This window comes from Balaenoptera physalus (genome assembly GCF_965194825.1).
Source record: "Balaenoptera physalus genome assembly, chromosome: 5".
Lineage (NCBI taxonomy): Eukaryota > Metazoa > Chordata > Mammalia > Artiodactyla > Balaenopteridae > Balaenoptera > Balaenoptera physalus.
Window position 1 is genome coordinate 49922275 of NC_138884.1, and position 27554 is coordinate 49949828.

The 27554-nt window shown below is 36.9% G+C and overlaps 1 protein-coding gene, 1 long non-coding RNA gene and 1 pseudogene across 5 annotated transcripts in view; 2 read left to right on the forward strand and 1 right to left on the reverse strand.

Annotated features, from left to right (window-relative positions):
• LOC309661548 overlaps positions 1 to 25641 on the reverse strand; it is an 87016-nt gene extending 61375 nt beyond the window's left edge. Inside the window, exons 1-2 of the long non-coding RNA XR_014264067.1 lie at positions 21688 to 25641; positions 7998 to 21367 (exon numbers count right to left, since the gene is read on the reverse strand). This is a non-coding gene — a long non-coding RNA (uncharacterized lncRNA). The remainder of the gene's footprint in view (positions 1 to 7997; positions 21368 to 21687) is intronic.
• The window catches only part of ARHGAP24 (Rho GTPase activating protein 24), a 510476-nt gene that overhangs the window by 352219 nt on the left and 130703 nt on the right, over positions 1 to 27554 (forward strand). The window lies entirely within an intron of this gene.
• On the forward strand, positions 4416 to 4882 carry LOC309661540 (large ribosomal subunit protein eL22 pseudogene; annotated as a pseudogene). Its single transcript has one exon. The product of its transcript is annotated as a large ribosomal subunit protein eL22 pseudogene (transcript).

A 27554-nucleotide genomic window follows, 5' to 3' on the forward strand; every position in this document is an offset into this window, starting at 1 on the left:
TCTTGTTGCGGAGCACGGGCTCTAGGCGCACAGGCTTCAGTAGTTGTGGTGCAGGGGCTTAGTTGCTCCGCGGCATGTGGGATCTTCCCGGACCAGGGCTCAAACCCATGTCCCCTGGATTGGCAGGCAGATTCTTAACCACTGCACCACCAGGGAAGTCCCTACAGTGTTTCTTGATGAAAACATTCTCCTGACACTGTGGCTGTAGAAGTAAGAATAGTCTCTATCAATTCATTTGAATGTCTACATATTTGCACATTTTTAGCAGATAATTTGTGGTCAAAGACCAGAGAAAAGAGGCAACTTCTCCCACAAGTGATGTTTCTAGTAACTGAAAAAAGAGAAACAAAGTACACTGTAGTCTCCTGCAACTCATAAATCCTTACTCTTGAAATGGGTTAGGTTGAGTCTCTATTAATACAGCTTCTAGGAGAGAGGGCCGATCCTTTGCGGGTTTTTTTTTTTTTTTAACAGTGTGAAACGAGTCACTGAACATCAAATAGGATGGAGCTATATAACTTGGCACAGCTCTTTGTTTGTATTGGCCACACTGATACTTTTCCTCAGTCTCTTTTTATTCTTATATTTTGTTTACTTATTGGGCAGACTTTCAGGTCAAATTGTCAGGCAAGAAAGCTTTCATTAATTATTCTATTCTAATTCAAGTTTATATCTCAAGGCTAGTGATTGAAAGTTGTATGAAATGTGTGGAGAGGAACTTTCTTTTCAACTTATAAAATGTTACTAAAATGATTTTCAAATGTGACAGGAAGAAGGGATCTTGCAATTCCCTTCTTTTTCCTAGTGAATTCAGTCATTCTAACAAGTCTTTTTACTTCATATTGCTTCATATTCTTGAGAGAAAATGTATTGCAAATCTTTCTATTTAATTTCATGTCAGCTTTAAGACAACTGATATTTGGTTAATATGAATGGGAAACAATTTTAAATATTTAAAAACTATCATTTTAAGCTCTGTTGAAATAAGTACACGTTTTTCAACATTGGTATAAATTTGGTTAAAATTTGTAGATTTCAAAATACATGCCTGTGTGCTTTTCAGTACAAATTTTGACATATCCAAATTATGTTATTTATTAAAATAGGAAGTATGGGTAGATTTTTAAACTCTGAACTCAACTACTGATGCACCCTATTTTAAACAAATATACTGCATTACAAAGTTTCCTATTTCTCCCAGATGGGTATAAAAGTAGAGGACGTTATTTTTATCTTTAACAATCATTTCATGTAATTTCACATTTTTCAAGACAAGTTTTTCAAGGAGAAAGTAGTGATGGAAGACTTCTCTCTTTAGATTCTTTGAACACCAATAATTTGGGGCTTGTGCGTCATTGAGATGATAAAAATAATGACACTAGACTTTTATTTACCCAAATACAACCCCAAGAAGTGGTCATAGTGTCATTTCCATCTCACAGCAAAGGAAACAACTGAGTGTTACAGGGATTGAATTACTTCCCCAACTATCAAATAGCAGAGTCTGGGTCCAAACTCAATTGGCCTTGCGACCAAAGAGGCCAGGAGCTCTTAAGTTCTTGCTTAATCAACCCTGCTCAATTCAATTTTATAGCCTGCCAAGGAGCATCTTGCTGGTGCCTAGGCCTGTTTAACACTGCTGAATGAAATATGTTCCCTGAATGTGTTTTATAGATAGGTGTGCTAGGGTGAGGCCAGAGGAAGAAATTCTCAACACCATTTAACCAATGTTGGCTTTATGTACATTGCCATACAATATAAAATCTGCTTATGTATACTGGACTTTTGTGTCCAGTTTCATTTGAAGAAAAAAATCCTAATAAAAACAAACAAAAATGAACAAATAAAACTATTGCTATAGTAAAATGCAATTAATGATGATAACAGTAGTAAAATGTAATACCTGTATGGGGCTTATATAAGCCAGAAACTATTCCAGGTAATTCTTATTGTTACCCAATAAGATAAGTTCCATTATTCTCATGTCATAGATGAGGAAACTAAAGAGGTTAAATAATGACTTCTCCAAGGTCTTGGCTAGTAAAGAGTGCATTTGGAATCAGAACTCAGGCAGTCTGGCTCCCAAAACACTATGCTACGCAGCCTCTGGATTGTAAATAATAATAATAACATATATTCTCACTGTGTACCAGGCACTATTCTAAGCATTTACACCAAGCCTGTTTATGTGGCCCTTTCCCCATAGGTAGAAGAGACCAGAGAGAGCAGGAATATGTCTCTGAAACTACTGAATATTTTAGGTATAATAAAAAATGTGTTACCTGTTGAACATATGTCCCATAGGTACTGTACTTGAGTGATTAAGAGGAGATGACTATGTGCCCCTCAAGAGGAATTTCAGAGTTTCTCTTTTGCAATAAATGCATAATTAACATCATTCAGGTATTCTGTGATGTGTTCTGTCCCCCAACCCTGACCCCACAGTTGAGTGCAGTGGAAAATAGATGGGAGTTTAAGGCCTGTCTTCACTCTATGTGTGCTTCAAGCTCTCTTTAATTTCTATGAGTTTAGAGCATAGGCTCTGGAGTCAGGACCTCTCGATTCAAATCCTGACTCTGTCCCTGTTACCCAGGTGACGCTAGGCAAGTTACTTAACCTGTTTTTCTCACTGACTGCATCCACAGATGGGAAGGATTAACATTAGATACATCAAAAGCTATGGTAAACAATGTAAAACATTTTTGTTGTGGTTATTACAAGACAATAAACGAAGTCCTCCTGGTCTTTGAAATGTACAAAACATAATGAAACTGCCACTTTACCTCAATTGGGTCCCATAAAATGAGAAGCAATAAAGAAAAACAAGTAAATTATTCCACGGTCATGAATTCAACCCATGAGGAGAACTGGCAAGGCACGTTATATACACATCAGCTGTGGCAAAAATAAGTCAACATTGTTTGTAAAAGGCCTGTGATGTCTGGATTACCAGCTGTCTGGAAAAAGGAGAACATAGCTTCCTTTTTTGTTTAATGTGGTCTGCCAGGCAGCTGGCATCAGGGGAAGAGGAAGGGAGCTCATGTTGATTGAGCGAGTGTCTGTGCCAAGTGTATTGTGTAACTTGTCTCATTTGGTCCTCCCAGCTGGTTGGTAGGGTGGTATCAATACCCCTGATGTACACATGGAAGACAGACTTAGGGAGGTCAAATAACCCAGCCAAAAACCCACAGGTAGTAAATGGGATTCTGACTTCAAATTTAATCAGGTCATGCCACTGGCTGCTTTATTTTTTTTTTTTAATTGAGGTATAGTTGATTTACAATGGTGTGTTAGTTTCTGGTGTACAGAAAAGTGACTGTTATACATGTATACTCTTTTTCATGTTATTTCCATTATGGTTTATTACAAGTTATTGACTATAATTCCCTGTGCTAAACAGTAGGACCTTGTTGTTTATCTATTTTATATGCAGTAGTTTGTATCTGCTAATCCCAATCTGCTAATTTATCCCTTCCCCCTTCTTTCCCCTTTGGTAACCATAAATTTGTTTTCTGTGGCCATTGACTGCTCTTGATAATGCTAAATATACTCATTGTTGACCAATTGGAGTTAGCAGTAAAAATAAAAAATTTCACATTAAGAAATACCACATTTCACATTAAGATATTTCAAAATTGTATAATCAACAAATATTTATTTATAAACGACCTCTAGTTTTTTCCTCATCCATAATTGACTCAAAAGCTTCTGGTGTCTTTCATTTCCCTTTTTGTTCTTGTCCTTTATAATTTTTCATATTTCTTCCTTATTACTAATGTAAAAATGGAAAATTGTGGAAGGGATGAATATTATGTACCAAAGTAAGAAATTTTAAATGTATGAAAAAATTAAAATACATAGGGTTAAAAGTATACTAGACTTTTTTCTTGTAAGTATCCATAAGAAATCAACTCATGGACAAAGTGATAAATTTGTCATTATTGAGTCAAATATGCAAGTTACTATTAGAATTTTTGTGACTGCCTTTAAGTTTTTAGAAGATTAGATTGATGGTACAGTAAGATTTTCTATTTAGGTTAATACTGCCATTAAAATGCTAGATTAGTCAGATAGCTCTTTTATTTTCTCTGTTTGTCTCGTAACATAAAAGAAGATGAACAGAATTAAAACTGCACCATTTGTCAGGAAACCTGCATTCTAGTTCTATGTTCTATTATTATCTGTGATTTATAGGTAAGGAAAAGTTAAATCACTAGTAAGTGGCAGAGCTAATATCCAAATTCAAGATGCAAATAACGGAAGATCCAAAGGGGACTCATGATAAGAAAAATTTGATAGTAGATTCATAAATTTGGACTTGAAGTCTTTTTACTCATCCATTGTAGATCAGAAGGCAGTTGGTGGTTTTTAATCATTCTCTGAATAACTTGCAATTTCTTAGCTAATAAAATAATCAAATTTAAACCAAAGGGCGGCAATGGCACCAGTGAAAAAGCTTGTGGTGAAGGGGGGCAAAAAAAAGAAGCAGGTCCTGAAGTTTACTCTTGACTCTACCCATCCTGTAGAAGATGGAATCATGGATGGTGCCAATTTTGGGCAGTTTCTTAAGGAAAGAATCAAAGTGAATGGAAAAGCTGGGAATCTCGGAGGAGGTGTTGTAACAACCGAAAGAAGCAAAAGCAAGATCACTGTAACTTCCGAGGTGCCTTTTTCCAAAAGGTATTTGAAATATCTCACAAAAAAATATTTGAAGAAGAATAATCTCCGTGATTGGTTACGCGTAGTTGCTAACAGCAAAGAAAGTTACGAATTACGTTACTTCCAGATTAATCAAGATGAAGAAGAGGAGGAAGATGAGGATCGAAACTCAGTTATCTGGGGTATTTTGTATGAATTCTAAAATGAAATTTAGGAAACAAAATGGTGGGTTTCCTTGTATCTCTGCAGCATGGATTGAACAGAACATTGGAAATCACAGTGAAAGGGCTTCACTTGGGCTGCCACTCACTTATTTGTAATTAAACTTTTTTCTGCTTGAAAATTTCAATTCTTGTGGTAGAAATACCAAAATAGAAGGATAAGGCTCCTTCAAGGGAACTGACTACTGTTTGACATTGAGCAGGTGGATGAGGGCGTGGAGATGTGAGTTCAGTTAGTCACTATTTTACACAAAAAGGGGTGAGTCAGTTTCATCTGATACTTTTCTCAAAGACTGAGGAATACAAATGTAGGACCTCCTAATTCACTGAAAGCAGATCCAGTGACTTGTTTATGAGGTTCTCTTTTTGGGAAAGTGGCAATGTCGATAAAATGCAGGCTTCTTGGGCATTTGTCTTTTCATTTTCTGATTACAAATTACTCGACGTACACAGTTACTATGTATGTTAATCCTTTTTCTTCCTGTAGAACTAAAACGTGGTCCTTCTGTGTCGCTGCATATTCTACTACCCCTCAGGAAAGGGTCTGGAGAGCGACTGTAAAAGTCACAGGTGTTCAATTAAGGAAAGGTCTACAAAATATGAATTTGTAAATAATCATTGTTTCTACAAGTCTTTGCACCAAACTGTCCCTTTGAACCCCACCAGGGGAAGCTGGAGATGAGGAATAGTGGAGCTTCCAAAGGTGGGTGTCGGTGAGGTTCCCTGGGGTCAGGATCAGAATCCCAGAGTTCTGGAGTCTTACCACGGGGGCAGGTGTGAAGGAGAGGGGCCTGGGAGACAGCTCAGGCTGAAGAGAAGTGTTGAGATGCCCAGAGAGTAGTCCCTTTCACACCATTTAGGCCACGGCTGGGCTTAAAAGTCATTCTACAAGCTGACACGTTAAGCAGCGCCAAACTGAAAGGGATTCTCACGATACTGGGGGCTCTGCTGCCATATGTGTAGAGGCTAGAGATCTGTGAAAGGTCATCAATGAGATTGTAAAAATGTGATTGTTGCTGACAGAATATCAAGAGTGACTTTGAGAAGAGACCCTGATGCCTTATGGTGCCCTCCTAAAATCTGAATTCTACAGGACTGTCTGCATTGTCTTAAGATTACATTGTATCAAATTCATGTTTCTCAAGAGCTTGCCTAGGGCTCATTTCCACACCTGAAATTCTTGTGCTCTTGCTAGTTGCACAGCTGGAAATTAAATGTTTTGAGTCGTACCTTGGCTCCAATTTAACATTTGGTGCTCCTTGGGTTGAATTTAATATACTAAGGCTTTGCAATTTCATTTGTGGTAAAGGCTCTAGCATTTTCTATTTTTATGCAAATTTCTTGAAGCAGAATTGTTTGCATGTTTCTCTGCCCTAGAGAAAGCAGTGTTTCTTTCAAATTTAACTGAGGCATCAGTTGCTCTTTGGTGCTGTCCATTACCATGATTATTAACTTTGTTAGCAAGTTTGTGACTTGGGTTTGCAAATTTTACTTGTTTGTTGCATTGATGTTCCCTTGTAGTAGTTCTTAGTTTGGTTGTAAAAAAATTAGCCCTGGGCTGAAATTAGCATATAATTTTTTTTTTTAAACTATTCCCAGAATTTAAAACTTGTAATAAAATTGAAGATAAAAGGTTTTTCTATGCCTTTTTGAACTCTTGTATTTTGACTTTTGATCACATTTTATATTAAAGTGGCTAACACATGGCTAAAAAAAAAAATTTTAAACCAAAGAATACCAATAATGCTTGACTATTAATTCCAGCTGATGGGATAAGTATGAATTTAGAGATTGGTGTATAATAAGAATAAGAAAAGAAATAATGATTCTTTATATATAACGTTATATTTTAAGATAATTTTTCACCAATACAAATTTGTGTATATTCATGGAGAGACATTTTTATGGAAAGTTTGTTCATTCAAATCTAAACCTTTCTCATGAGTCAACATTTTTCTTGTGATTTTTGTTAATACTCGGGGGAAACATTTTTTAACATGCTTTATTTTGTAGCATTAATAGTGCAATATTGAATATGACATGGAAGATATTACAGTGCTATTAGATTTTAAAAATATGCAACTGTAATTAGAGTAAACTTCAGTTGTTTTCAGGATAAAAATTGTTCTACATTGTTTTGCATTCCTACAATGGACATAAGATATGTATGTGAGTGTACACACGTGCACACGAGTGCGCAAACGTGTGTGCAAGTGTTGTGCAAGTTGTGCCTGAGCAGGGTAGAGTAGGGGATGTGTGTACTGATAGTGGTCTTTAAAGGCAGAGCAAAACATTCCATTTTATTAGATTACATATATATTGAACTTAGCACATTAAGATTTAAAAAACTAAGATCAATAGATATCAAGCAGCTGGTTAAAATCACATGGCTAGTCAGTGGCAGGGTCCCATTCTAACTCGTCTGTCTTCCTCTCAAACTATAGAAACATTAATGTATACATTCATGTAATGCATTACTGTATATCTGTGTACATATTTTGAAACTTAAATACAACATTTGCATTTGCTTCCTTAGGATTTTTCTCTACTTTTAATATTCCCTCTCCTTTCAATACAAGTTTTGCTTAAACACGCTTAAGACATAGCAGTATTTCTCATCAGCATCCCCCTCATTCAGGGAGAAGTAACAGCACAACCTTATAAGTTAAATAAATAATAAATGCTGAATTGTGAATTGAAAGCTCCCACTTACATTAATAGAGATAAAAATTAAGTAAATAAACAACATTTTCCGTTGGTGGGTATTGAGAGGGTTACACTAGTACTCGTTTTTTCTAAACAGCAAAACTTTCAAAGTCATTAGAAAGGTTTATTTAGCTACTAAGAATATGTAAAGATTTATTGGTGATTACACTTTTTAAAGTAAAAAAATAGGATCTTTTTATATTTCTGGTTATTATTTCCTTTTTTTATGAAATGTCACTGACATTGCTAGAAGGCAAAAAATCACAAAGCTGCCTTCTTACAGCAACTTGTCTTCACCCTCTGCCCTGCTCTCTGTGAGTTAAGAGGATGGGGAACCCCATTTCACCATCACAGGTCAGGATTTTTGATTAATGATGCTTTTTGTTGCGAGATACTACTTTAATATCTTACCTTTTGCTTCTGCTGTAGAATGAGTCAGACAGTACAGCATAAGTCATCAATAGGATTGGGGAAGTGCTTTTTTGAAGTCAACACTTTTACATTTCCTATTGGAATAACAATAAAACAATCAATTAATTACCACTTAATGGTAATGGATTCATTCTCACATATCACAGAGTGGCTATTAACCAACTTTCACTCTACCCTGTTACCCTGCATAAAGATAATTTGTCAGGATTCCAATACTGTATTTATTACCACGCTGTGGGTCTCAGAAAAATTGATTTCTGGCCTTTTAATTAGGAAAAGCGATAAGCAAACAGATTTGTACAGTTTGATATCTGAAATATAGTTAAATAGAAAGCTACCTTTCAGTCAAAGGACCAACCACCTTTAGAACTATTTCATTATTTTCATTATTTATGTTTCAGGATAAGATATCACAGCAAGATTTACAATAGTTTTACCACCATTTCGTAGCTTACAAAGGCTAGAATATAATTCAGCCAAAGTCAATCTAAATCCATACATTTTTTCGAAAGATCTTAGATGCCAGCTGGTTCTAGAAACAAAAGGGGGAATTTTGAGGGTACATCCATTTATGAACTATGTTGGGAATTTCTAGATATCATATTTCTAGTAAAACTTTCGGAGTATATGCAAAAACTTCCATCAGTAAATTTTTATAACAATATAATACTTCAATATCTAGATTTTATTCTTCACTTGATCTGCAATAAATATCTAATAAGAAAGATTAAAGTAAAGTATCATCTGATTATTTTGAATCCCCAGAAAATTTGCCTGACTTATTTTTTCATTCATTTAACAAATATCTGTTCATTTGTATTATGTGATAAGTACTATTCTGAGTACTGGGAATATCACAGTGAATCAAACTGACAAACTCTTTGTCCTCAATAATCTTACATTATAGCCACCAGAAGATATATAATTACAGTATATTGTATGTATAAACAATGCTTAATAAGATAAATGTAAAGCATGCCAGGCAGCAAGGGCTATAAAGAAAGATATAGCAGAGGCAGGGGAAAAGAGCACAGAGTGGGTGGAGCAGGGTACTATTTTATGTAGGATTATCAAGATACACCTCTCTGAGGCAAATTGTGAGCCAAAGCCTAAGGGAGGTTGCTGTGTATTGAGCTGTCCAAACAGAGGAAATGGCAGATGGATAGGTTCAGATGTGAGACTGTACTTGGCCTGTTGGAGGAACTGCAAGGAAACCTGTTTAGGGGGCAGACGAGGTCAAAGATTAGGGTACACGTAGCATCCTCATTGGCTAAGGAAGTGATGATCTGTTTATTCACAGCATTAGAGCTTAGGGTTCAGGATATGGTGGTATTTGGTGGGTCACACTGCCAAGGACCCAATCACCCATCCCTCAAGTTGCAGGTTTAGTAGTTTAATGTATCTCAATGCTGCAGAAGAATTATGTTTGTTTTTCAGATGAAGACCTCTCAGAATAAGTGAATCTAGGTATGTTATACATGATTACATAGTTAGTAAACGGCAGAGCTGGTAGCCTCATCTATGTTCTATAACTTTTCTCCCAGTTCACCACACTGTCTCTGCAGTGAGGCAAATCTGCTATGTCCAGGTCTATACCCCAAATCAGAAAAACATGGGCTGACCAATGAAATGTCACCCATTTGTCAGTTTGTTCATATGAGATACAAAATATCCAAATTGTATATTTATATACAGGAAGACAATGACATGAAATGACGACTGCTACAGAAATCCTGTCTACATGAACTGAAATCTCAGAGGCAACATATAATGGTCAGCATTTTCAACACACTTGACAAATGGCATTTTGAATTTACAAAATTGAAAAACTAGAAAATTACATTCCTATGGACTAAAGACTTATAAACACATTTAGACTCAAGGGCCTTTGTAGATAATGGTTCTGGTGTGTTGTTAGCTGGTGTAAATTCAGCAAAAAAAAAAAAAAAAATTATGATAAGGAGGAAAGTTCTAAGAGTAACATATTGGTCAGCTTTGTCTTGGGGAAATTATTTCTTCCCTTTTCCCAACTTTCCCACTTTACTTATAAAATGAAGGTGTTATAAAACATCTCTAAGTCTTCAAGGCTCCCTGTGGAAAGTTCCAAAATTACATAAACCCATTCATTTCTTGCTCCTTTATTTCTCTCTTTTCCTTTAGCCTACAAAGCCCAGAAGACTTGTAGTTCAGTGACTGGGTTTCTTCCACCAGGTCCAAAGTGGAACTGGTGTTTATGCTGAGCCAGTGAGTGAGCTCAGACATCTCATATGCACTTGGTCCCTGGAGTTCTGCCACTTGATATGGTATTTTCAGGGATGACTTCACAATATAGGAAGCAGATACTCAGCCATGCTCATCATTAGATCCAGCACCTAACAGGCAGCATTTCTAAGAGAAAAACAACAATAACACTTCATACCTTTAAAGTTCTGGGGTTGCCCTAAGAACAAGGGACTATTTACCGGACATTATGCTTTTCAAGGTCCTAGCTTTATGTTAACTTTGTTTTGTTCTTATAGCAGTAGTACCAGGTGACCAGGTGTCATCTCCTTTGTGTGAAGCCTATCACTATCACTCCTGAGGATTGCAACTAATATCTAATATTGGTGGACCTCTTTCCATTTTGAAAAACAATTTTCTATGTGCCATCTCATGAAATATTCACAGTAGCTCTGTGAGTTTGTTTGTATTAAATTATTAGCCCAATGTGATCAAACATTATTTGTGCATACATGTGTGTATGTAAGAATGTGTGAGACACTGAGCCAAAGACCAACTAAGTTCTTCAGACTCTAAATCTACTCTTCTCTAAACCACAGAAAATCTAAACCTGAAATGTTGGAACCAAACTTGACTAAGGTACACAGGAAAAGGGCTCTGTGAAATTAAGCCTAGACATACTGATCCTATATTTGAGTGAGAGTGATCAAATATAGAATCAGCTTAATTAGACAGAGTCTAATAGCCTACCTGAAGAATCTGAGATTCCCATGATGTTTATACTCCGTGTAGAAAAGTAGGATGCTGAGAAGTTCCCCATTCCCTCAGCCTGGCTTTGAAGTTGGCCTCTAGAAGTGATGTGCTATTCACGTACAATTCTCTGTTGGACATGTGTTTAGGTTTCTCTTGAGTGAAACCTAGGAGTGGAATGGCTGAGTAATTTGCTAAGTGTATTTTTAACTGTGTGAGAAATTGAGCAAGTGTTTTCCAAATGATTTGCACCATTTTATATTCTCACTAGTATATATGAGAGTTCCAGTTGTTTCACATCTTTGCTACCACTCGGTAATGTCAGTTTTTTAAAAAAATTTTGGTTATTCTAGTGGATACTTAGTGGAATTTCATTGTGGTTTTAATCTGATTTTCTCTGATGACTAATAACATTAAGTATCTGGTTATGAACTTTCTGGCCTTTCATATGTCTTCTTTTGTTTACTGTTCACATATTTTCCTAATTTATTTGAAGGAGCTTATTATCTCCTCATTAATGTGTTGTACAAATTCTTTATATATTATGGATAGAAGTCTTTTTTTAGATAGATGTATGTATTGTGAATATTTTCTCTCAATATGGAGCTTGCCTTTTTGTTTACTTAACCATGTCTTTCTAAGAACAAAAGTTTAATTTTGTTGAGTTCTAATTTACAAATATGTCTATGTAGTAGAAAATTTACTGAAATGAAAATAAAGGTATTATTTACTAGAAAAACCGTATGTATAGAAGGATCTCATTTTGGTTAGAAAACATCCTTATGTAGATAGATATAGATAGATATACAGAGATAAAGATCTGATGTTTTAATTTTTTTAGTCTTGCTTATCAGCACTTACTTTTTACAATGCATGTGTCATGCTTTTGTAATAATAAAAGGTTTTTTTTTAAGAAATTATGTAAAATAAGAAGTGAAAGTATCTTTCTTGTTCTTCCCTTCCAAACCTACTCTTAATACTAAGCTCTCTTAACATTTTAGTACATTTTTCTATGACTGCTTTTATGTATACTCATAATATTTCAAAAAATATGATTATACTGTACTTCTTTTGGCAATTTACTTTTTAAAATTTAACATATCATGCACATCTCATAGATTTAGATACATCAAAAAATATTTATTATTCCCCCTTTGCTGGATACATAGATTGTTCCCATTTCTGTTGTGCTATTATAAGCAATGGCTCAATTAGCATTCTGGAATGAACATGTTTAAGAAATCAATATTCAACAGGTATTTATTGAGCATTTGTGCTGGTCTCTGTTCTAGACACTGAGGATACAGTAGTGAGCAGAGCAAACTTTCTGCTCTTCAGGAATTTACTAGTACAGGGTAATGAGCAAAAGCCATTAGCAAGAACAAGCTTCCTTGATATTTCAAGGCTGTGAGGAAAGCAGAAAAAAGGTGATTTCATAAATATTTACTTTCATTTCACAAACTACAAGAAAAAAAAAGCCTGTCATGAATACAAAGTAAATGCATAATGTAACAAGTGAGATTACCAGAATAAGAGTATTGGAATAGAATACTCCCTCTCTGGAAACATTGGAATGCATTGCATATACTCCATTTCTCACTGTTTGTTCATTTAAGAATAAGAAAAGTATGGGTTATAGATTCAAATTTATCATCATGATCAGTTATTACATATATATGTTATTATATATGTATATATATTTCCTAGAATCCATTTACTCTCCTTTGTAATGCTTCATTTCCTATTCAGAAATTATCTCTGTGCAGTTTTAGTGGTAGGAAAATTCTAGGTTTACACCTTTTCTTAAAGAAGCAAAAGGCATTAGATCCTTATTGCCTCAGTCCAGTAGAGACAGAGAGTAGGCACATGGATTTATTTTGACCAATTTGGTGCTTTCTCTCAGTTGTAAGATACACAGGATAGAGAGAAACAGTTGGAAAGTTCACATTTGAACAGTGATTGCAGAGGACGCCATAGAAGCTGGCTACTGTGGTAGGCTGAGTACTACGACTCTGGATCTCTGCTTTTTATTTTTATTTAATTACTTTTCTAGCCCTCTGAAGCTCTGAAACCTGATCCGTAGCCTCCCATTGATTCTGAGCTCATAACATATTCTAATAATTATCCTTTTGATTAAATTAGTCATTTTAAAAAATCTCCTTTGCTTGAAATCAAGAGCTTTAAGTGGAACCAATATTACTTTTAACTTTTTCTTCAGCACCTACCACAAAATAAGTTCCTCCTTACAACAAGAGTTGTGAGAAATATAGAATAAATAGAACAGACACATAGAAACATGTCCCTCTTCAATTAGACATTCATTCACGTAACATTCAAGAAATATTATTAAATGCCTGCTGCACAAAGCACTGACTAAGCTTTGGGGAGCAAGGGAGACAACTGTAACATTTATGAAACAAGAGCAAGGCAACAGGGGTACATTAGTTTGTCTTCAGACCCCTGAACTCATATTAGATGACCAATGCCTGCATATGGTATTTTACTCAATTGATATTCCTTTACTATTTATTTAAGCCAGTTTATTATTCATAATGATGTTTTCTACCACTTCGTTTTGAAATTCCTCACTTTTTCAATAACAGGATACCAGTAAATGGTGCCTGGTGGTAATCAGATCAATATTTTCGTCTTCTGACCCTTCGCTGCAGTAGCATTTGCCTGAAAATGAGTAAATGCTTTGTGCAGCTAAGCGGTGTTCATGCAGAGGGAGTTGAATAACTTAACACAGAGCAATTCATGCAAAAACATGAAAATAAAACGATATCTGGTCTGTTACGGCTCCCCGGTTGGTTTTGCCTCTGTGGACAGGGTGATTCCAAGAAACAATGTCATGGAAAAGAAGGAATTAACCAGGAATGGGAAAAGCCGGCATTCCAGGCAGAAAGGAGACCTTTGTAGAAACAGTAGTTGGCATAGTGCCTTGAGGGTCTGAAGGGACCTGGAAGAGTTTCTTTTACCTGGAGAGAGTGAAAGGGGTGCAGCTGGTGAAAATAAAAAATGAATGAATCTAAAGAAATGTATAGATACCAGATATTAAAGAGTCTTTTACACCAAAAAGAATGAGTCTCAAGTCATACAAGCAATCCATAAATTCATAGCCTCTGCTACCACTCACTTTGAGGTCTTAGGGAAAGCTTTTTCCTTCTTTCACATGTTACTGCAGGCCTTTGTGGTCATTAAAACATAGTTTGACCTCCTGCCATCGGGAAAAAAATGAGGGGTGGAGATCTGACACCTACCTCATTGTGCGCTTGCAAACACACACACACGCACGCATACACACGCACTCACACATGATCCCCTTGTGCTTTATGCTCTAATTGAGAACAGCTTGTTCTTGGTCTTTGGTCAGTTCCTCAGCCATGAGCTATGAAAGACTGGACATTCCCTCAGACATCCCTTGAGAGTTATTTCATAAACTTTTGACATCAGAACCTTAAAGAGATTTACTTAAAGAATGTTCACTTAGGGACAAAGATGGAAAATGGTCATAGAACAATAGATAATCTTGGCAGATAAAAATAAAAGTCCTTGCTAAGTGCCAGGATATTTTAGAAATAAGAGTAAATTGTTTAAATTCATGATGAACTTTACAGCCTAACTGCTGAAATATTCTCTCTTTATAGCTAGGAAGTGTAGTTCCATGTGGTTTTTTCTCTCCAGATTTTTAATGTGAGATTTAGGTCTTAGCATCTCCACAGACCCATGCTAAGAGATAGGGTTGTGGTGGCGAGTGAAGTTTCCGGGCCAGCACTACATATGTCTAAACTTTACAGAAGGCGGGTTCATATATATTGATACCTGGACTATTTTAACTGACAGATTCTCCCAGCTTACTGTACCCTGGAGTTTTAGCTTTCCATTTCATTTAAGAGCCTTGGCTTACTAATGAGGCCATTTTTGCAGCAAACAGGAAGAGGGAGCAAGGAGTACAGCCCTCCTTTTGAACTCCCCTAGTTATCTTTTAGTCTCTTTACCACCATATCAAAGTGGTAAACCCAAGTTTCAGAGCTTGCAGTTTTAAAAAATTCAAGCTTTCTCCCTAGAGGGAGAGTGTCATTCTGTCTGATATTAACTGGGCAAAGCTTTCTGATAAGCATAGTGCCCTTAAGCAGCCTTTAATATTTAATGATGGTATCATAGAGGTATTGACTTGAGAGTAAACAATAAATTATAAAAACACCCAGAAGCTCATGTCAGATGAATCAGAACAATTGATTTTCTTTTTAAACATGAGCTTGCCGTGGGAAGTATTTTAATATGGCAGAAACAGGGCCAAGAAGTCGAGATTTAGACTGAATGAGGCATGGAAGATGAATTACAGGACAAGGTGCTAACTATAGAGAATATAAAAAGCAAGTGTGTCGAGAGGTAGGGGGAAGCAGGGTGACTTGTTGAAATATGATGCCCTGTGAGGGTACATTGACTTATGAAAACATGGAAGATGCCAAGAGGGAACTGCAGTTTACGGAGATGGTCTCCCCAAAAACCAGCTATTAAGTACACATGATATTTTGGGGACATCTCTTCATTATGGTTTAATATTAAACTTGTCAGCCCCCCTTAGCCAGGGACAGCTCTTCAACCATTTATCGCAGGATCCATTATGGTTGAATCACCAGCATAATAGTCCGAACGGACCGGAGGCTTTTATTTCATGCGTCTCTGCAAAACCCAAGGCTGGCTTAGAATAGATGACTTCACTTTGAATGAAGCACCAATTACCATAGGAAAGTAAACATCAAACATAACTGGAGCTCCTGAGGACTGGACAACCATAAAGTGATGAATGATTAGGAGTGGATTTAATATTGTACCCTAGGTGCAATACAAAATAATTTGTCAATCACCAGTGGAATGAAGGTGGGCATTATGGAAGGCAATCGCTGACATCCATCCTATCTTTTCATTTGTTATTAAAATGAACCATGAGTGTCACTCTTCCTACTCATCATATTTTGTGAGCAGGTTGCTTGTTAATATTATTAAATCTTTCCTTGCTAGTTTGAATAAAATGCTTTGGAAGGAATGCATTATGTTTAATATTGTTTTGCTCAGACCCATTTGTCAGTATTTCATATCTATTTTACTCCTCTATATTTTCTTGTTTTCTTATAAGAATACATATCATTCTGCGTGCACACACACGCACTCAAACACAACTCTCTCCCACGTCATTAGATTAGGTGATTTCCTTTTGTGGATGGTAAACCCAGAGCACAAAATGAGAAAGAATTGCCTCGGGCCAGATACTGTTTTAACAACCTAACAAAAATAAAAATGTCAAAATTAAACATAAAACCGACTATGAATCTGTCTTGTCATTCAGCTAGCTCTTGCTGGTGACAATATTTTTCCCATTATTTATTTGGTGTACATTTTGGTGATCATCCCCTTCCCCGTAAAAGAAAAGGTCTTATGTGAAGTAGGACAGGAAAAGATTAGATGCTATGCTGTGGGGGCTATATAACCCGCATCACTGTGAAAGTTTCTTTACTCAAAATAGAGCTTTTGCAGATGTTACTCTTATCCTTCAGCATTCCTTATTTCTATGCTGGAACTTCTCTGGCCCAGCGATCACCAGTTTTGTCCTGATGCCTCCCACTCTTGCTTTGTAGATCCGTGCCAGCCATTCCAGAGGAAGCGAAGCGTGAAGCAAGGCATATGTGGTGTGCACAGCTTAGGCACATTGCCAATGTATACTGGTTAGTTAAGGAAGGAAGAAAGCATGAATGGTATTTACCAGATTATTTCCTCTATTTCCCCTCCCCCCCCCTTGATGTCTCAGGCACCAAATATTTTTTATGTTACTTTACCCTTCTCTTCCTTTCTGTTTCTGTGCCCATCAACTTAGCCCACACATTCATCCATTAACACCACAATTATTGAAATGCTGTCCCGAGAGATCTCCACATCAGCCTGAGGTTTCCTCTACTCCCCAAATTATACGCGAATAATCATCGTTGTTTTAACGATACCCTTCACTCGCACAACACCTCCCGCTCCACATCTCTACTCAGTTACCCTTGATGGCTCCCTAAAATTAGGCAAAAAAAAAAAAAAAAAAAATCATAAGCTTGAATTTAAAAGTTCTCTTAATCTGTCTCCTACTTATTTCTCCAACATTTTTTTCTTTCAGTACATTCCTACAAGAAATCTCTACTGCAGCTAAGCATTTTATTATTCCACAATTAGATCAACACGTAGTTCTAAGTACCTTTGGCTTCCTCTTTCTTAATTCTCGAAGTCCAACTGTTCCTTAAATTCCCAGCTAGAGTTTCAGCTCTTCCACCAGGGCTAACCTCTTCTGAATTCCTGCCCCAGCTCTCTCGCTTGATATTTGGACTCAGATAACCTACTCATGGTTACTATGTGTCTCAGACTTAAACTGTCCAAAATGCAACTCTATATGCACTCCTCTGCCACCACCACTTCCTTTTCCATCCTTTCCTAGCTCAGTAAGTGGCAACACCATTCATCTAATATTTGTCGGGGTCCCATTTTTCCTCATTTCTCACATTCAAATCATGTGCAGTCTTATCAGTTCTACTCCCAAAATACGTTTCACATCTTTTGACGTATCTTCATGTTTATTGCTCTCACTATGGCACAAGCCACCATCACTTGAAGTACTGCAAGGGTCTCCTAAAATATCTCTTTTCCACTCAAACACATTCTCCACAAAACAGTTGTTTAAACAAACAGATACTGTTTGGTCCCTGTTCCCTGCTTAGAACAAGGATCCAAGGATCCAACAGAGATTCCTGCTGGGAACAGATCCTATCTCTCCCCTGCTTGGAATGGTCCACATTCCCTACCATGACCTGTAGACTCAACGTGACAAGGTCCATCTCTAACCTCATCTTGGGCCACTGTCCCCATGACATATGTTCTAGCCACTTTGGCCTCCCAGTGACTTCTACATACACCACCAGGGTTTTTAAAAATTTAGGCTCCCTATACTTAGATCCACCTCTCCTTCCAGAGGCCTGTTTTCCTTGGCTGGCTGGCTGCTCTTTCAGGTCTCAGCTTAAACTTCAGAGAGGCATTTATTACCCACCCTAAATAGTATAGGCTACCACCCCGTTATTTTCTATCACAAAACCCTATTTGCTTTCTTCGTAGCACTTACTACAATCTCTACTTATTTAGACATTTATTTATTTACTTGATATTGCAGCCTTTTTAAAAAAAAATCATGTCTCACCAACACTGGAATGTAAGTAAGCTCAATGAAGTCAAGGACTAAGTCTGCTTGTTTATCTTTGTATTTCTAACACTTACCACTGTGCCTGGCAACGATAGATGCTCAGTAAGCATTAGTTAAATGAAAGAACACTACTTTTTGGGCACAGGTTGTTTTCCACTCCTTAGTGCTATTACTTATAATCGTTGCAGAGTTTTCCTTATAACGTTTACTTCCCCAGTGTCTAAAAAAGTACCCTACATGTACCTGGACTTCAATAAAATTTTTATTGTTAATATTTATGAAATAGGAAGTTTGAAATGTCAAATTAAGTGTACGGGGTGTGGTGGGAGGGTACATTTGTTAGGAATCAGCTCGTTACTCCTTGAATAAAAATCTGAATGATGTTAGGGAACTTTGAGTATGACTTTTAGTAGAGCCCTGCCAAAGAAAACAGTACAGTCGTGTAAGAGGCTTGAATTAGCCATGTAAAATTTGGTACAGATTTATCTTGAATTCAGTATATCCTAAGAAAAACAAAATTATTCTCCTCTGGCTTGGCAAAGACATCTATACAAAAACCTTGTGGCTAAACTTATGATAGGTAATTTTCTGAAAAAGAAGAAAATTAGGGGTTTTTTTTGTTGTTGTTGAACAGACCCCAAATATAAGCTGGAGTGGGGGGCATGGAATGTAAATGTTAGGATGAGAAGGAAGGAAGAGTCCTTCAGAGGTGTCCCCATGAGCCAGGCCCACTGGCAATGAATAAGAGCAGTAAGAAGTGCACAGAAATGTACACCATTTAGGTAGGGGGAACTTGCAATTTCTCCTTTGTTTGATTTTTCTTTTTATGTGTGTTAGAGGAATAGAGGAGCTCTGGCTGAAGTTTTTTAATAAAATGTCTTCAAAATAAATCATTTATAATAGCATCTTGAGAATGTGCATACATTTGAAATGAATAAACTCTGTCACTCGGAAAGAATAAATTCCATATGCTACGTCCATCTCCCTCCATGCGGTGTCGTGGCTCCAATTTCCCGTCCACTTGCCTCACTAAGCGGCAAATCAGATTTCCTGGGCTGTAGACAAAGAAATGACTAGATAAGTTTTGCTGGGTCCTCTTAGAGAACAATTTTCCTTGTAGGCTTTCCTGTTGATGAGTTTCAGAATTCTTATTTGCAGTGCTATTCAACTTCATTTTGTGAATAAGAAGCTTTTTAAGCTAATTCTTGATTTTCCAGGTTAGTAATTACTGTAGCCAAATTAAATCCTAAAATTTCACGGGTCAGTCGATGAGGTGAAATCACTTATTCACTTTAAATAAATCACCAACTCTGATCAGGGAACATATTATATTTTATTTCTGTTTTTCAGAACTGATTGTGTAATTTACTTTAGAAGTAAGTCTGGAATATTGAAATCAAAATATACAAGTAAGAGGGATTATTCATTTCAATTGAGATAACATATGCAAAAAGACTTCCAGTTGGATTCTTCTGTAAAAGACATCTGTAATACATTCAAAAAATTATTGGGTTAGTGAATTTTAAAAGTTAGCTTAAATCTTTATTATTTTTATTTATTGAGAAGCTATTCTTTGTATATTTCTAAATATTTTAGACAATTTACACTGGAAAACAAGACAATGAAAAGAAAAACAACAAAAATCAGTTAAAATGAGCAGAGAAATGGATTTAGTTGCTGGAAACATCTTTTGCAATGTGCTTCACTCTATGGTGGCCCGATGCAATATTAATTTGATAAATAATTACATATATAATGTTAGGTATTAGGTATTGTAGTAGAGATAGAAAAAGTAACCGAGGCACGACAACGCTATGAGATCACTTCTCTAAGCACATTCAACCACTCGGTGACAGAGCTAGAGCCACAGTTCTTCAGGAATAACTTCTGGAACAACTTCTCATGATTCAGAATTGCTTCACCAAGCAATAAAGGATGCCTGGAGAGTCCTGACTTCAAAACAAAACAAAACAAAACAAAACTTAAAGCCTTCAGGGCATTGCTTTGGCTTTCCTTGTCAACCAGCAAAGTCTCTACTTGAGCCTTTGCCATGGTTTCTATGGTTTTTCTATGGATTTTTTTTTCCCACTTGAACAAACTCACCTGTGATTCTTATACGTTTAGAAAGATTCAATGCAGAGGTGTTTTGCTGCTGGTTTTCAAGTTTCTTTTCTTTTTTTCTTTTTTTTTTAAATTTATTTTATTTATTTTTATTTTTGGCTGCATTGGATCTTCGTTGCTGCACATGGGCTTCCTCTAGTTGCGGTGAGGGGGACTACTCTTTGTTGCGGTGCGGGAGCTTCTCATTGTCATGGCTTCTCTTGTTGCAGAGCACGGGCTCTAGGCGTGTGGGCTTCAATAGATGTGGCACGCGGGCTCAGTAGTTGTGGCTTGCGGGCTCTAGAGCGCAGGCTCAGTAGTTGTGGTGCATGGGCTTAGTTGCTCCATGGCATGTGGGATCTTCCCGGACCAGGGCTCAAACCCGCGTCCCCTGCATTGGCAGGCGGATTCTTAACCACTGTGCCACCAGGGAAGCCCCTCAAGTTTATTTTCAAGGGAATAAATACTTAGCATATTTAAATGAATGTGAATCCTATGTTGTTTCTATGTTCAAGCCAATGGTTAGAGAAATGTCACCATTTGCTGTGCTCTTCTGCTTACCTCTCCTCAGGCATTGCCCGCCAATCCCATCCTGCTCTCTGCTCTAGTAGGCAGAATGATGAGGACCACCCCATCCCTCCCTTGTCCTATGCCTTTTGGTTGCAGTTGGCCCACAGAGGACCCAATCAAGGCATCGGGTGGAGGGAGGAGAATAAGGACAGTGTCTGTTTCCCTGACTCCAGCACTGTGGGTGGAGGGCTGGGTGGGTTGCCTCTGGCTGGCTGTATCCTAGGGGATGGTACAACTCTACAGAGCCCAGCCTGGGGGATTCCTTTTGTGGTTTCCTTATTTCCTGCCTATGTCTTTGGTCATAGTCTTTTTATTAATCCCTCCATGGATTATCTTAATCTGCATGGGCTGTTTCCTGCTGGAATCCTGATAGACACAGCATGTGAGTGGCTCTCTATGTGAATTTTAGTCAGAAAAAAATGTCTTCCAATCTGTACTCTTCTGCATGCTTCATGGATGTTTGGACAAATCACTTAACCTTTATTTTTTATTTTTTATTTTTTTTTTAATTATTAATTTATTTATTTATTTTTGGCTGTGTTGGGTCTTCGTTTCTGTGCGAGGGCTTTCTCCAGTTGTGGCGAGCGGGGGCCACTCTTCATCGCAGTGCGCGGGCCTCTCACTGTCGCGACCTCTCTTGTTGCGGAGCACAGGCTCCAGACGCGCAGGCTCAGTAGTTGTGGCTCACGGGCTTAGTTGCTCCGCGGCATGTGGGATCTTCCCAGACCAGGGCACGAACCCGTGTCCCCTGCATTGGCAGGCAGATTCTTAACCACTGCGCCACCAGGGAAGCCCCACCTTTATTTTTTTAATGAAATTTAAAGCCCTTGATTCAGGAGGACTAAACCGGAGGACTAAATGAAATAATTTATGTTTATGCAAAGCACCTGGCCCGTAGCAGTCATTTTCGTTTTTTAAAAAAGTTGTAGTGCTGATTGAAGTGCTCTATTTTCTTCTAAAATGTCATGGCTATTTATATGCTGTGTGCTCAGTCTTTAACACATCTAAGTATAATTTGGGCCTCATTCTCATGGATTCTACTGAATTTACAACTGATGTGAGAATTAAAAGAACATCAGACCTATGTTCATTAGCCAAATAGCTAAAGTCGAAAATATTTGGCTTTCCAGGTAGCCAGGGATGGGAGATGGTGACAGAACTATAGTTGATGGGGGAATAAGCAATAACAAATATATGATTTCCTTTTTTATTTTTATTTTTTGCTGGGGCATCGTCTTTTCCTCAAAATAGCACAGATCATTTAGCTTACCCAATAAATTACTCTGTGCTTTCATTTTGATAGGAAAGGAATGAAAACATAGCAGTGCCTGGAAGTTTCAGCTCCCCCTTTTTTTAGAATCCTATTTTTATATTCAGTTCTTAATCCTCAGTGCTATTATTATCAGGCAGTAGTGATCTAGGTGATCTAAAAGTTCTATATTTAATTCCTTAAGAGCTATAGATAGCTGATATTATGATATATAGCAGCAAAAGATAACCCCTCTCCAGAGGTCATAGTCAACCACGAGCATACACTTACTGGGCATGAGCATGGGAGTGGTGATTAAAATTCAGATAGGTAGGATGAAATTTTCTTTATGTTGTGATTTTGTTTTAATCTTGCTAGTCTTGTAATTGGAAAACTTGAACTGTAGGGCATCTACATTTCCCCCTTTGACTATGGTGAAGGAAAAATACAGTGGCCATATAGGAATATTGTGAAACTGGGATGGATATTAAGGGAGAAGGAAAGGGAGTAAGTTATAGGGGAAGGATATGAGCTGTGTAAAACTGAATAACACACATTTAATTTTAAGAAATTTAATGAAAAATGCCACCTAATATTTTTTAAAAAGTCAGTCATATACCCAGCACCCAGATCTTGGTTTCTAAGACTATTCTCCAACAAAGAACGAGGGCTCCTTGGAAAAATGTCTGATTCTAGGACTGGGATAGGAAATACACAAGATGAGCCTGCAGCATTTTGTAGTGCCAGAAGATAAGGATGTGCTATTTAAAAACAAAGACACGATTATAGGGATATATCAAAGGGACAAAATAACCAACTGAAAGAGCTCCCAGTAGATAAACCTGGAACAATGTAACAAAATAAAATATTGGATTGTAATCCAAACTATAAAATAAATGAGTTATTATATATTACAACATTATTACATATTACAAATAGATGATTGAATTTCAGTCTGCCCAAAAACTCAACAAGGAAGTCGGGGGGGTGGGAATGGTTGTTGATACATCCAGTCCTCAGCGTCTGATATTCCAAAAAGATCATGCTTCTCTTCTATTTCTATCATTCCTTGCAAGGGACTCTAGTATTTCACTTGCATTACCTCTAATTCCCAGGCATTGTTACGAGATGATGCTTCCAACTGCGTTTGACTGGTGCCTTCTATGATCATCTAACTCTAGTTATTACAGTCCTGCTCTGGGGGAAACAAAACAAAACACAAAGCTGAGGAGCTTTCAGCTCACCAGTTTGACACCTATTTGGTGAACAGAGTAAGGGAGCACATTTTATTACACCAACTTGTAGAAAAGGAAAGGCTTTTCTTTTTCCATACATTTCCATAATCAATTTGGTTTTTCTTTTATTGATTAACAGAAGCATCTTGTTAAAGGAGCTGATTATATTGAATTTGTGGGAACTGTTTTCTGAAACTGAAGTTGAGGCATATACCAGAGAAACAGGAGAATTTTATTAAGGATTCAGGATAGAATATTTGAAATTAGAATTCTTCAGAAGAGAGCTGGAGGTCAGCTCATTATACGTATGACATAAAAGTGAAAAGCTTCGGCTATGCATCCACACTGCCTGGATTTGAATCCCCGCTCTGCCAGTACTATGGCTTTGTGCCTTTGATTAGTGTCTCAATATTTTTGCACCTTAATTGAATCATCTGAAAAATGGGAATGATAATAATAGTATCTACCTGAAATGCTGTGTGGATTAATTGAGTTAATGCATGTGGAGCTCTTACAACAGTGCCTGGCACTTAATAAATGTTAGCTGTTATTATTATCATTAGCAGTAGTGTCAGTATTACAGGAGAGCAATAAAAGTGCCTTCATTATTTATAGTATCATATACTATATATAATTGAGCTTTTTTCTCTCCTTCCGCAGCCTTAAATGTTAGCAACCAACTATGTCTAGAAATATGAAACTACATCCTCCCTGTATTGTTAAGGCTTTTATATGTATATGTCTATATTTTCTATCAAAGATGAAATTTAAACGGTAGAACTCATTCATTAGGTATGGCTATAAAGCAGATTGACCTCAATTGTTGATTTTGCTTTTCAGGAAAAAATGTAAACCCAGTGTACTTTGCTGACCTTGCCTGTCTGTGTATGGTAGCTTATTATCCATATTGCCCCAATACTTATGGGTTAACTTTTTTAGAAGTAAAGTCCGCTAATTATTAGAGACTTTCCTTTTTCATGAACTCACATATTTATGGGTGATATGAACATAGGGGTTCTTGGAGATTGCAGGTGTTTTGTGCATTGGGACAGATGTCTCCATGGGTTTACTTTGTGCTCTGCACACTTAACAGCCACTTACATTGTATAATAACATTTAATTATTTAATGAGGGTTTTAGGCCCCTTTCCTTTGATAGTAAGTGTTTATAGAGGAAACATTTTTCAGACGTATCAAAAACAGAGATTGGGGGAGGCAAGGAAGGAATAATATCTCCTTTGTTTTAAAGGTGGCAGTTTACTCTGTTTTATTTACTGTTTCATGAGTTTACTTCAAGTTTCTTTGTACTGAATAGTACCTACTAAATGGTACAATTGTATTTCTATTTGCTCACCATGGTAATGTTGAAATAAAGGGAGGAATTATCAAGTAGATATGAGACTAGACTTTTATTCCCATTTATTCTTTCTTTTGAATAAAGACCTCCTAAATAATTCCTGGTTGGAAGAAAGGTATTGACTTTCTCATCTATTCCAAAGGAAGTCTATGAAGTGTATAAATGTGTATAAAGTGTATAAATGTCTCCATAAATGTTTCAGATTACTCTCCAAGGTAATTTTTGAGGGATCTAAAGCTTATACCATCTGGGAGTCGTACTTAGGAGAAATAATACAAAATTATGAATAAGAAATAAACTATTGTTTTAGAAAGAAAAAGGATTCACAACAAATTCCAAATTTATGACAGCTGACAAATACCCACAAGCATCACAAATCCAGAAAAATAACAGGATTGTTACTTACAAAATGCCTAATGTACTTTCTGCCTTACCTTAATTGACAGAGTACTCTTTGATTACCTTTTGACAACTATTTTGTAATATCACTTTCTACAGAAAGAGTGAAAAGATAATTCAGCCTTTCCTTAAACCACATGCATATATTCCACTAAACCTAAGCTAAATATATCCCCAGTACATCTCCTTACCTGGATAGCAAAAATGCTGGTGGCCACCCCAGTGTTAACTGACCCAAGGGAAAGTATGATGGTTGGTAAATTGAAATGGAAAGAGGGGCTTTACTAGACTGTGGCTAAAGTGTCTTAATTTTGTGAATTTTATAAAAATATATATAAAAATATATGACCATGTGAACACATTGACAAAGCCCCTGAAGGACCTTGGAAGAGGGCTGTGCAGTTGAAGAGCCTTGAAGCTTAAGCTTCACTTGTTCCATAATTAATTCCCCTCTGCTTGAGGGACGAAGTAGTGAGAGCAAATTGACCCTTCTTTCACCAACAAAGAGATGCATTATATATATATATATATATATTTTTAAATTTATGTAGTTAGTTTTTTTTGGCTGTGTTGGGTCTTCGTTTCTGTGCGAGGGCTTTCTCTAGTTGCGGCAAGCGGGGGCCACTCTTCATCGCAGTGCGCGGGCCTCTCACTATCGCGGCCTCTTGTTGCGGAGCACAGGCTCCAGACGCGCAGGCTCAGTAGTTGTGGCGCACGGGCTTAGTTGCTCCGCGGCATGTGGGATCTTCCCGGACCAGGGCTCGAACCCGTGTGCCCTGCATTGGCAGGCAGATTCTCAACCACTGTGCCACCAGGGAAGCCCCAAGAGATGCATTATATTATCCATGTGGTCTACTCTCTTGAAGATGCCTAATTATTGGATGATATTATTATGTTAAGATAAGGGTAAGAAGAAATTGTTTTCATTAAAAAATAATGATTATAGCCACTAGTTTTAAAAGTTTATTTGCTCTTTAAACTAGACATTTAACCAAGGTCTAGTATGCACCACACATTAAGTCTAAATTACCAATGTACTCCCAGGAAGAACTGTGAAAATATACATGAATTATTTACTCACATACTTCAAACAGGCCGAATGAGTGTTTGTTTTTATCTAATAGGTTATGTTTTGATTATAGACTGGTGACCTTGAACTTAGGAAACATTTATCTTTCACAAGAACATTTGAATTTCCTAAGCCTTATATTTTACATTAGGAGACATAATCAACACATTAATATAGAAATCACTCTACATCTTAAGACATATCTTAGACAAACAAAAACAAATCCCATGGGAATTGAACTATAAAGAAAGGGTAAATTATTAATGGCCGATTTTTCTTCCCTGGCTGAGAAGTCATAGTTAGCTATAATATTGCTGATACTCTGGACTTTAAAGAATCCTGAGGCTGGTATTGGTGTTACTTATGCATAAAAAAGCTGTGGTTTATGATGGTAGTTACCTTCAACAGAGACCTTACCCCTTACTGGCAGCATAAGGAAGCCCAGAGTATCAACTTCCAGATCAGATCACATTTCAGACTCTGGCCCAGCTATTTACTAGCTATGTCAATATTGGGCAAACAAATTAATTTCTGATCTTCAGCTTCCACTCTGTAAATGGAAATAGGTGAGCTGTAAGAATAATTTAGAGTAATAAAGTACCTGACTCTCCTTCTGACACATATGGCCACTTGATAAATGTTAATTCTCTTCTTCCTTTTCTTGCTTTTCACCCTATTTCCTCTCCAAGTGAACACACATCTTTATTCGTAAATCACTTTGCTCACTTAGCAAATGCTTGAGATCATCTACTACATACAAGGGCTTTTGCCAAGTGCAGAGGGTTTGCAAAACTGAATAAGACATGGTGCCCTGTCCCAGGAGTTCATGCAGGAGTGGGGACAGTAAAAGCTAACCAGAGTGTAATGTGATAAATATTGCCATGGAGTGTTCAGAATGTTCAGAATGAGAGATCCCATTCTTGTTTGCTGTATGACCAAGCTCTGTATTGCTTTTATTTCTAAGCATTCATTTCATGCGACATCGTTTCATGCCTTTCTATTTCAGTATATCCATCTTGTGTTTCTGTTACCTGACCCATTTGTTAAGAGTTCCTCACTTCCATTCTCCACACTGAAGCTGATGTCTGCTTTTATCTACTTTTTTCCATGCAGGGTAATAAAAATTGGACTAGTACCCTCAAAACATTTTGACTCTGCTCTCTCAATTAAAAAAAATAAAATAAATAGAACATTCAGTCCAATGTAAATATGGTATTTATTTGCTTATATGTTATACATTTTTTTTTACATTATAAATTCATTTATTTTTTATTTTTTTTAATTTTTTCACACACACACACTGTATTTTATTTTTACAAGAGATAAATAGACTGACGCCAAGCATTGTACATGGATG